This window comes from Macaca thibetana, chromosome 6 (genome assembly GCF_024542745.1).
Source record: "Macaca thibetana thibetana isolate TM-01 chromosome 6, ASM2454274v1, whole genome shotgun sequence".
In the NCBI taxonomy this organism is placed as follows: Eukaryota; Metazoa; Chordata; class Mammalia; order Primates; family Cercopithecidae; genus Macaca; species Macaca thibetana.
In genome coordinates, this window is record NC_065583.1 from 173,866,485 (window position 1) to 173,875,798 (window position 9,314).

Here is a 9,314-nt window from a genome sequence, read left to right on the forward strand (position 1 = left end):
GAGAATCCTGTTCAGTTAAATTGCACCTGGCCCACACAAATGAAATATACGCAGATTAAGTGTTTTAAGTATTGTTATACTCATATAATAAAAATCTCATTTTTCCTTTTAATCTACTGGAAAGATGTCACCATGGTTAACAGTTTTGCGACCTCGCATTTTGTCAGTAGTTGTGAGATATGCATTCTCGATGGCGTGCTGCTTCCGAATCCTGCAGAAGGGTGCAGATGCACTGGGTTGGAAGCCCCCTCTCCCAGGTGTAGGGTGAACATGAGGGTGGAGGCGTCAGCTGGGGAGCTGGCCCAGGTGTCAGGTCTGTGGACATGCTGGAATGACAGGCACATGTGGAACAGACACCTGCACCATGCGTGCTCTGGGCTTTCCCCATGTTCTGGACAGGGCACATCCTCTAGAGAGTGAAGCAATGCAAGTGTCTTGTGCTGAACAGGCCTGGCCCCTCCCGGCTCTGAGGTCCACTGGCTTGGTGACCGATGCAGATGACCAGTTGTCCAAGACCGAGGAAAGCAAAGATGAGGACGCTTTTCCCGGAGAGTTGTAGCAGTAGAGATAATGAAAGCCATGCTTGCATTCAGAGGTCACCCTGCTCTGACCCAGGGCAGGTTCTCAGTGCTTCCATTGTGGGGTGAAAGTATTGAGGGCTTCTGCAGTCTGGGGAGGCCTGAGAGCATCTGCCTCCCACTGTTTAGCAGCAAAATTACCCAGGAGGCCTATCTGGGTCCACGGTGGGAAAATGGCAGAAGTCAGACGTTCGTGGAAGCTGTGACAAGTTCATTCATTCATTCATTCATTCATTTCACAAGCACCTAGTGAGATCTTTGTGTCCCCGGAGATGAGTGCACAAATATAGGAAGGGATTGGCTCTTGTCCTTCTGTCTGGGAGACACAGTCATGTGCTGACAACAATAGGGAAGGCCATAAATGCAGTCACAGAGGAACGTGCATTAAGGGAGCAAAACGCAGAGGATTCTGGCCTACCCCTGGCTCCCAGGGAAGGCTCCTGGACCCATCCGTCCTGAGCAGGGCCCTAAATGTTGCAGGAGGGGAACTGACAGGGAAGACAGGCTCTGGGCTACCTGCACCTCCACATGGCTGGGGACTGGGACTGTCTGACATGGAGAAAGGGTCACTCAGCATTGCCACGGACTTGTTGGAGCAGCCTGAAGGCCCAGAGCCATGCTGGCTGCATGTGCGGACCCTGGACACACTGAGCGCCTCCGCAAGGGCCTCCTGCCTCCTTCTCTTTAGTTCCTTGGGCCCAAGTCCTGGGAGGCTGTCCCATAGTCTGGGTTTCCCGGGCAATGTGGAGATGGGGCTTTCTCTTGGCAGCTCCCGCAATGATGCACAAACATAAACAGAAGGAGGTTCAGTGATGGACAGCCAGAAAAGATCCAATTGTCCAATTCAGGGAAAACAGATAGGCTCCAGTTCTAACTCCAGGAACCTATGAACATGACCTCATTGGACATGAATTTGTGGCAGATGTAATCAAGGTAAGATGAAGTCATCCTGGATTAGGGTGAGCCCTAAATCCAAGGGATGATGTCCTTATAAGAAGGCTGTGTGGATTGGCAGGGAGGCAGGGACACACAGGAAGCTGGCCACCTGACGGCGGAGGCTAGATAAGAATGGCTGTTGGCAAATCAAGCGTGCCAAGGGTCACAGGCAGAGCCAGCAGGTGGGAGAGGTGTGGCGGCTCCTCTCCTGGAGCCCCCAGAAGGAGCCAGTCCTGCCAGTGTGTGCACCTGCGGCATCCCACACAGAGAGGATTCATGCCTCCCTGCTGTCTGAGCCACCCAGACTGTGGGTCTTGCTGCAAAAGCCGTGGCACTCAACAGAGTGAGGGGCATTCCAGCATGGTGAAGTCTGTGTGGAAGCCAGCACAGCCGCAGAAGCAGCCTGAAAATCTGGTGGGGGAGGCCTCTGGTGCCCACCCAGGCCCCCTCCTGGCGGTGGAGGAAGGAGAGAAGTTGAGAGGCCAGGGGGACAAAGGAGAGGCCACTGCCTGGGGACATCGAAGGGTGGATGGGCAGAGGGGAGGTGGTCAGGCAGGACACATGGGTCCATGTACTCAGCAGCCACAGTGCAGGACCAGGAGAATCCCACTGTTGCTGGAGGCACCGGGAGGAGGCCCGATGAGGATCTCAGTGCAATGAGAACGAAAGTTCTGAAAGAGTGAGACATGGTGCTGGGGGGAGCAAGAACCCAGATGGCCCCACCCCAGGGACACAGGTGTGCTTCAGGGTGGCAGTCTCCTCAGCAGCACGCGTGTGTTCAACGCCTTCCCCATCTCTGGGATCTTGTCACTGGAGGCCAGGATGTCCTCCCTGAAGACGCTGCACATTCGGCAGCTTCTCCCAATCCCCAGGTGCCTCTACAAAGGAAGGATGGTCCCCTGAGTGGCTGGCCAGGTCCCGGGGACTGACAGAAGGGTCTGAGCATAGACACAGTAATTTGGCCCAGAGCCAGAGGCACGGCATCCTTGACAGTTTTCTTCTGGGAGGAGTCAGAGCTCACCTGAGGCTGCTGTCTGCGCCCAGAGAAGAAAGGGGCACTGGTGGCTACATGCCAGGGGCGGAATCAACAACTCTGTAGGAATAGCTTTACCTAATCTCACACTTACAACACCCATGAGATGCCACGTTAAAAAGAGGAAATGAAGCTCTACTCTAACTCTCTGAAGCCCTGCTATTAGAAGCCAGCAGAGCTGAGGTCCACAAGGGTCTGGTCACTCATCCACGGAGTCTGAGCAAATGTTGCCCCCCCGCAAGACAGCACCCGCGACCCCTCAGTGGGAAGGAATCCCTGGACACGTAGCTTCAGCAAACGCCCATGTACCCTGAGACTCAGGAAAGGAAGCTGATCTCCCAGCCGCAGTGGGCGGTGCTCGCTATGGGACACTGCTGAGTGCTTGGCCTCAGTGACCCGTCTGCCCACCTGGCAATCCAGGGAAACCACGCGTGTTATTGTGTCCATTTTTGCAGGTGTTACTGTGCCCATCTTCAGATGCTGAAACTGAGCCCTGGAGAGGGGATGTCGCTTGCCCACAAGAAGAAGGTGGGTAGAGAACAGGGCAGAGGCCGGAGCCTGCGTGGTGAGAGCCCTGGCTGTGGAGTTCTCTGAGATGAAGACCCAGGCTGCGGGTGGCAGGAGTGGCAGCTCCTAGGGTCGGGGGACACCGTCCAGCACCATTGTCCTCACCTTCTTCACCTGTGGGGGCCAAGGCAGAAAGAGGAGCGAGGACAAGAAGGGGGAAGATTTTCCAGAAATAATTCCCCAGGCCCTCTGGCATCTCCCCTGCTCCTCTGCCCATGGCTCCTCTAGGGCCTTCAGGTGTGGATCAAATTGCTCCTGTGGGACCCTCCTGGGGGGTAAGGGTGTGGGGCATGTAGGCTAGCCCCACTCAGCAGAGAGAGACAGTGAGGAACAGGTGAGGGGAGAGGCTGTGTCAAGGGGCCCTGCTGTACTGCTGAAGAGGGTGGATCCGGCCCCTGAGGCCCCTGTGCTTTCTGAGCCTGGGGTCTCCAGTTCCTCCCCAGTCCCTCTGGTTTTGCAGCATGGGCACCTGTCAGCCTTCGCTGAGGCCAGGGTCTCCTTCCCTAAGAGCCTGCTCTCGCTCTTATACCACTGCTAGGATTTCCAGGGAAGAAGAGGGGACCTGGAGGGAGCAGATGAGGCTGGTAAAGAGGAGTCAGTGAGGTGGGCAGAGGAGCAGATGGCAGCATAGGCAGCACCCACTGGGGAGCCCAGCCCACACCTGCACAGACACGCTGGGACCCTCAGTCCCTCCACATCTATCCTGAGATCTCCAGGCACACGGCCCCGCCAATGCTTTCCTGAATGCACTTGGTCTCTTGGTTGATAAGTGTTTGAGGGGGTTGTTTCTATGCCTTACAGACCCCCAACCCCTCTGGCTCCTTGTCCAACGCCCCCCTGGGGTGCCAAAGAACCATTGCTGTGGGGGCCATGGCACCGTGGCTCAGTCAGCCCTGGGATCTCTTCGTGCGGTCCGCTTCGAGTCTGTGGCAACAATAAGGCTTTCTCGGGAGCTTTTCTTTCTTAAAGCGGTTAATGTTGCTTAAGTGTAAACCTACACCTGGGGTCATCAGCGGGGAACAAAGAGGGCTGTCACCAACGTCAGAATGCTCCAAGAAGGGGCCATTCTAATTTCTGCTCTCAAGAACAGAAGAAACGTCCCCGTCTGAGTGTGCATGACCGAAGTCCCACGGAGAGAAAGGTGTGCGGGGACAGGGGGTCTCCAGCCACCATCTGTCATCCAGCCTGTGAGTTTCGCTAGCCCGGGGAGCTGTCCCACGAGTAAATCAGGAAAGACGAGTGAGTGGCTGTCCAGCTGGCCTCCCGGCAGTCAGAAGATAGTTTTAGGAGCCTGTCGGGAAATTCTGTGGCCCCAGGCCCACGGCGACTTTTTATTTCCAAGTCTGTTATCGATTTTGGTGTGAAGAAAATAATTCGGTATTGTTGCTTAAGGTGTCAGAGGAAATAAAAGACACACTTCATGTTTCATTTGCTAACAGATCTTAGTTCAAATTTGCCTTTTCATGACAAGGGCAGTGCAAGCTACAGGATGGAGGCGTTTACTACCGAAAGGTACTGCCACCTTTATGAGACATGGCACGCTAATCGAAAACACAAGTAAACTGAAAATTAAATTTAAAAGCCTATAATTTAGTATCTTCCTTGCCAGGAGTGATGGCTTTCATTTGCGCACGGGATCCAGAGCTATCCAGGGTCAGAGTGGCGGGGCGGTCTCCAGGCCTCTTCCGAGGGCTGATGGAGCTGATTAATTTCTTGGAGCCAAGCTTTGTCTTCCCCAGCTCAGTGAACAACTTCATTTCAGCTGATGAGTTCAAGTAGGGGTCAGAACAATCCTCATTTCTGACAACCCCACGAAATGGGAATTAATTTTATGAGTTAGTGCCACTGCGCTTCAAACGAAGCTGGAAATAGAGAAGTTAACATAAGCAGCCAAGAGAAAATCTGTGTGCAAATGCTTCACTTGATTAAAACTGGGGAAAATATTTAACAAGGTACTAGCAGCCCGATATGAGAGGGTTCAAAGAATCAGAAATATGCCAACAGGCCCTCTACCTTTGGTAAATACCAGAGGCACTTTACTGAACTTTTGTTCTTAGGGTTTGACATGAAAAAATTCTAAAGGAGGGCAGAAAAGGATCCTGGAGAAGATTAAACCGTTGTGACCACATCATTAAAAAATAATTTAACTAAAAAAAGAAAGCAAACCGCATCAGATATGGGTCAAATACTATTATAACAATTAGGACTGCAACCAAATGTCTTCTACAAATTCATCCAAACGTTGGTTGAGTGCCCCTCAGTTGCCAGGCACCCAGGGTCCTCCAGAAGACATGAGCACACTGTCACACGTACACATAAGGCTCTGTTCTGGGCTGAATTGTGTCATGCCAAGTTCATGCGTGGAAGCCCTAACCCCCAGTACCTTAGCTTGTGACGGTGTTTGGAGGTGGAGCCTTGAAAGGTATGATTAGGTTCAATGAGGTTGTTTGGAGGGGGAGCCTTAATCCATTATGACTGGTGTCCTTAAAAGAAAAAGAAATGGAGACACAGGAAGGCACAGACGGACAAGCACAGGAGGACACAGACAGAAGACACCGTCTATGAACCAGAGAGAGAGGCCTCTGGAGGAATCAGCCCATGACCGTGGGTGTCCAGGCTCCATGACTGCGAGAGAATGCATTTCTGTTGTAAGCCACTGCGTATGTATGCCTTTGCTGTGGTCGCCCTAGCGAACCCGTGCAGTCTTCTTGGTTATAACCCACTCCCCGCATCTGTTTACTTTAAGAAATAATAATAATGGCCGGGTGTGGTGGCTCACGCCTGTAATCTCAGCACTTTGGGAGGCCGAGGCAGGTGGATCACCTGAGGTCAGGAGTCTGAGACCAGCCTGACCAATATGGTGAAACCCCGTCTCTACTAAAAATACAAAAATTAGCTGGGTGTGGTGGCGCACACCTGTAATCCCAGCTACTCAGGTGGCTGAGGCAAGAGAACTGCTTGAACCCACCAGGAGGTGGGGGTTGCAGTGAGCCGAGATCCTGCCACTGCACTCTAGCCTGGGTGACAGAGTGAGACTTTGTCTCAAAAAAAAAAAAAAAAAGAAAAGAAAAGAAAAGAAAAAAAAGAAATAACACCACCACAATATATCTCTGGTTCTGTGAATCTGGATCGATCCCAGGGAGTGCCTCGAGGTGGACATTTCATACGCTCGTCTCTGAAGCCTCTCTTGCCTCTGGCTCCTGTGTCCCCCTTTGCTAGCTAGAAAGCCAGGGTATTAGAGGATTTTTTCCAGGTCATGGTCTGAGGTCTCATTCAGAGTACTTCAGTTCCAAGGGCAGCCAGTCTTGTACTCAGTCCTAATCCCACTCTACTGTCCAATGTACCCAGGTCACCCTGCTCCCACTGGTCCAGCTCCTGCTCCCACTGTCCCCAGGGCCAGACAGACCCATCCGGGAAACAGAATCCCAAATGAGACAGAGAGACCGAGTCATTTACCCAAGGCCACCAGCCTGGGAATGTTCCAGGCTTGGGACCTGGTGCCCTGACTCCCAAGCCAAGCTTTGTTGCTCCATCACCCTCCACACACAAACACTTGGCTGGATGTCCAGGCAGGCAGGAGAGGAGCTCACCACCTGGGCAGGGGCCAAGGATGCTGTAGGGTGTAGAGAGTTAAACCCCTTTCCAGGTCCTTCAACCACCATGAGAAAGGAAGGGGCCTGTTTTTTCCCAAAACTCTGACTCAGAAAGGCCCAGAAGCAGGAGGACATCTCTGAGTGCAAAGAGAGGTCAAGACTTTCCCAGGAACAGGCACAGAAGGCAGCCCGTGCAGACGATTAAGAGCAGCGTCTCCATTCTCTGCTCCCCATGAGTCTGCATCACCTCAGCCCACTTGTGAAGTGTGATGCCAGATCCAACGTTCATGCACATCTGGCCGTCCCAGAGTGAAAAGCAGAGTGTCATTTTCGAAAGCCAAGGATTTAGGACGGGAATCTTTCCTGATTACTCTATTAGTGGGATGTCTTAAAATAATCGGTGAAGAGCTCATATCCTAAATAATACTCATGGCCTATTAGAATGAATGACTCTCTATAAAGTGCTAACCTGGTCAGTTAAAATAATCTCAACAGCAAGGGAACAAATCTCAGCCCTAACTAGAATGAGCCTCTAGAAAATCTGACTCAGCTCATAAGAAGCACAGATGCTGGTTGCCTGGGCTCCACCCCTGTGAGTTCTGCAAATTCTGAGTACGGGATGGGGGTCCGCAGTGTGTCTTCATTCACACCTGGTGAGGCCAGAGACTCCCTTCTCTCTCCCCAAAGCAAGCTTGCCTCTGCCTCTCAGCTGTCCACAGGAGTCTGGCTTCCTCAGCCCCAAACCAATTATTGACAAGGCCAATGTGAAGGTTACTATTGCTCTATTATCTGTGGTGGTGCAGGCAGCAGAACCGGAATCATAGAGAATTTCAAACATGGAGCATTTGGGGGGCAGAGACTATCTATTCAAGAGAACTGGAACCACCCAATCTAGAGAACTAGAATTACTCTAGAGAACTAGGATGACCCACTCTAGAGAAATAAAATTACCCACTCTAGAGAAATAAAATTACCCACTCTAGAGAACTACGATTACTCACTCTAGAGAAATAGGATTACCCACTCTAGAGAACTAGGATTACCCACTCTAGAGAACTAGGATTACCCACTCTAGAGAAATAGGATTACTCACTCTAGAGAAATAGGATAACCCACTCTAGAGAACTAGGATTACCTACTCTAGAGAAATAGGATTACCCACTCTAGAGAACTAGGATTACTCACTCTAGAGAAATAGGATTACCCACTCTAGAGAACTAGGATTACTCACTCTAGAGAAATAGGATTACCCACTCTAGAGAAATAGGATGACCAACTCTAGAGAACTAGGATTACCCACTCTAGAGAAATAAGATAACCCATGCTAGAGAACTAGGATTACCCACTCTAGAGAAATAAGATTACCCACTCTAGAGAACTAGGATTACCCACCCCAGAGAAATAGAATTACCCACTCTAGAGAAATAAGATTACCCACTCTAGATAACTGGGATTGCCCACTCTAGAGAACTGGGACTCTTCATTCTAGAAAATTAGGACTACCCAATCTAGAGAACTATGATAACCCACTCTAGAGAACTAGGATAACCCACTCTAGAGAACTGAGACTGTCCACTCTACAGAAATAGGATTACGCACTCTAGACAACTAAGATTACCCACTCCAGAGAACTGGGATTGCCCACTCCAGAGAATTAAGATTATCCAATCTAGAAAGCAAGGCTTACCCACTCTAGAGTACTAGGATTACCCACTCGAGAAAACTGTGACTACATACTCTAAAGAACTGGGGCCACCTGCTCTGGAGAATTGGGACTATCTTCTCTGGAGATAGTTGAACATTGGTGGCACAGCCCAGCTTCAACTCTCAGCAAGTATATTGTATGTGCCCGTGAGGGTGTGTGTTTGTGTTCATGTGCATTTGTGCATGCATGTATGTGTGCTCCAGAGTGTGTGCATGTGTACATATATATGCACCAGTGTGTGTGCATGTGTGGTTTTATGTGGGTGTGCATGCTCATGTGTGCATATATATGTGCATGTGTATTCGTGTGGATACATGTGTGTACCAGAGTGTATATGTGTGCTTGTGTGTACATTTGGTATACTTGTGTGTACATATGTATGCTTGTGTGTGTATTCATGCATGCTGCCTGAATCACAGCTTCATCTGGATACAGATAGACCAGAGCTATTATAAACTACAGATCAAAAACAGTAAGTGTTTTAAAAGGTAGAGTTAACATCACATCAGTGTTGTCTACATTTATGTTTTCATAATTTCCCAGTGGCCTTGAGGCTTGTCCGTGGTGTGTAAGAAAGGTAGATGGCAGATGTCTTATACTTGGAGTTAGTAACAACATTTGACAATCAAAGAAGCTTTAGGAAGCTGAGGCCCAGAAAAGCATTTCAAATTTTATGTTCCATAATGCACTGCTGCTGTTTATCAGCTGTAAGTTATTTGCTGTGCCATTTCCATTTTGCTGTCTTCTAATTTATGAGGTCAACCACAGCCATCTATACAGATTTCCACACAGACACAGAGATGGAATAAACACTGAAGACAACGCAATGATGGTACAGGTGCCTGAGCAAAGACACCGGAATTCCACCATTCTCTAGGTTCCTTGAGTCTATCTCCAGACAG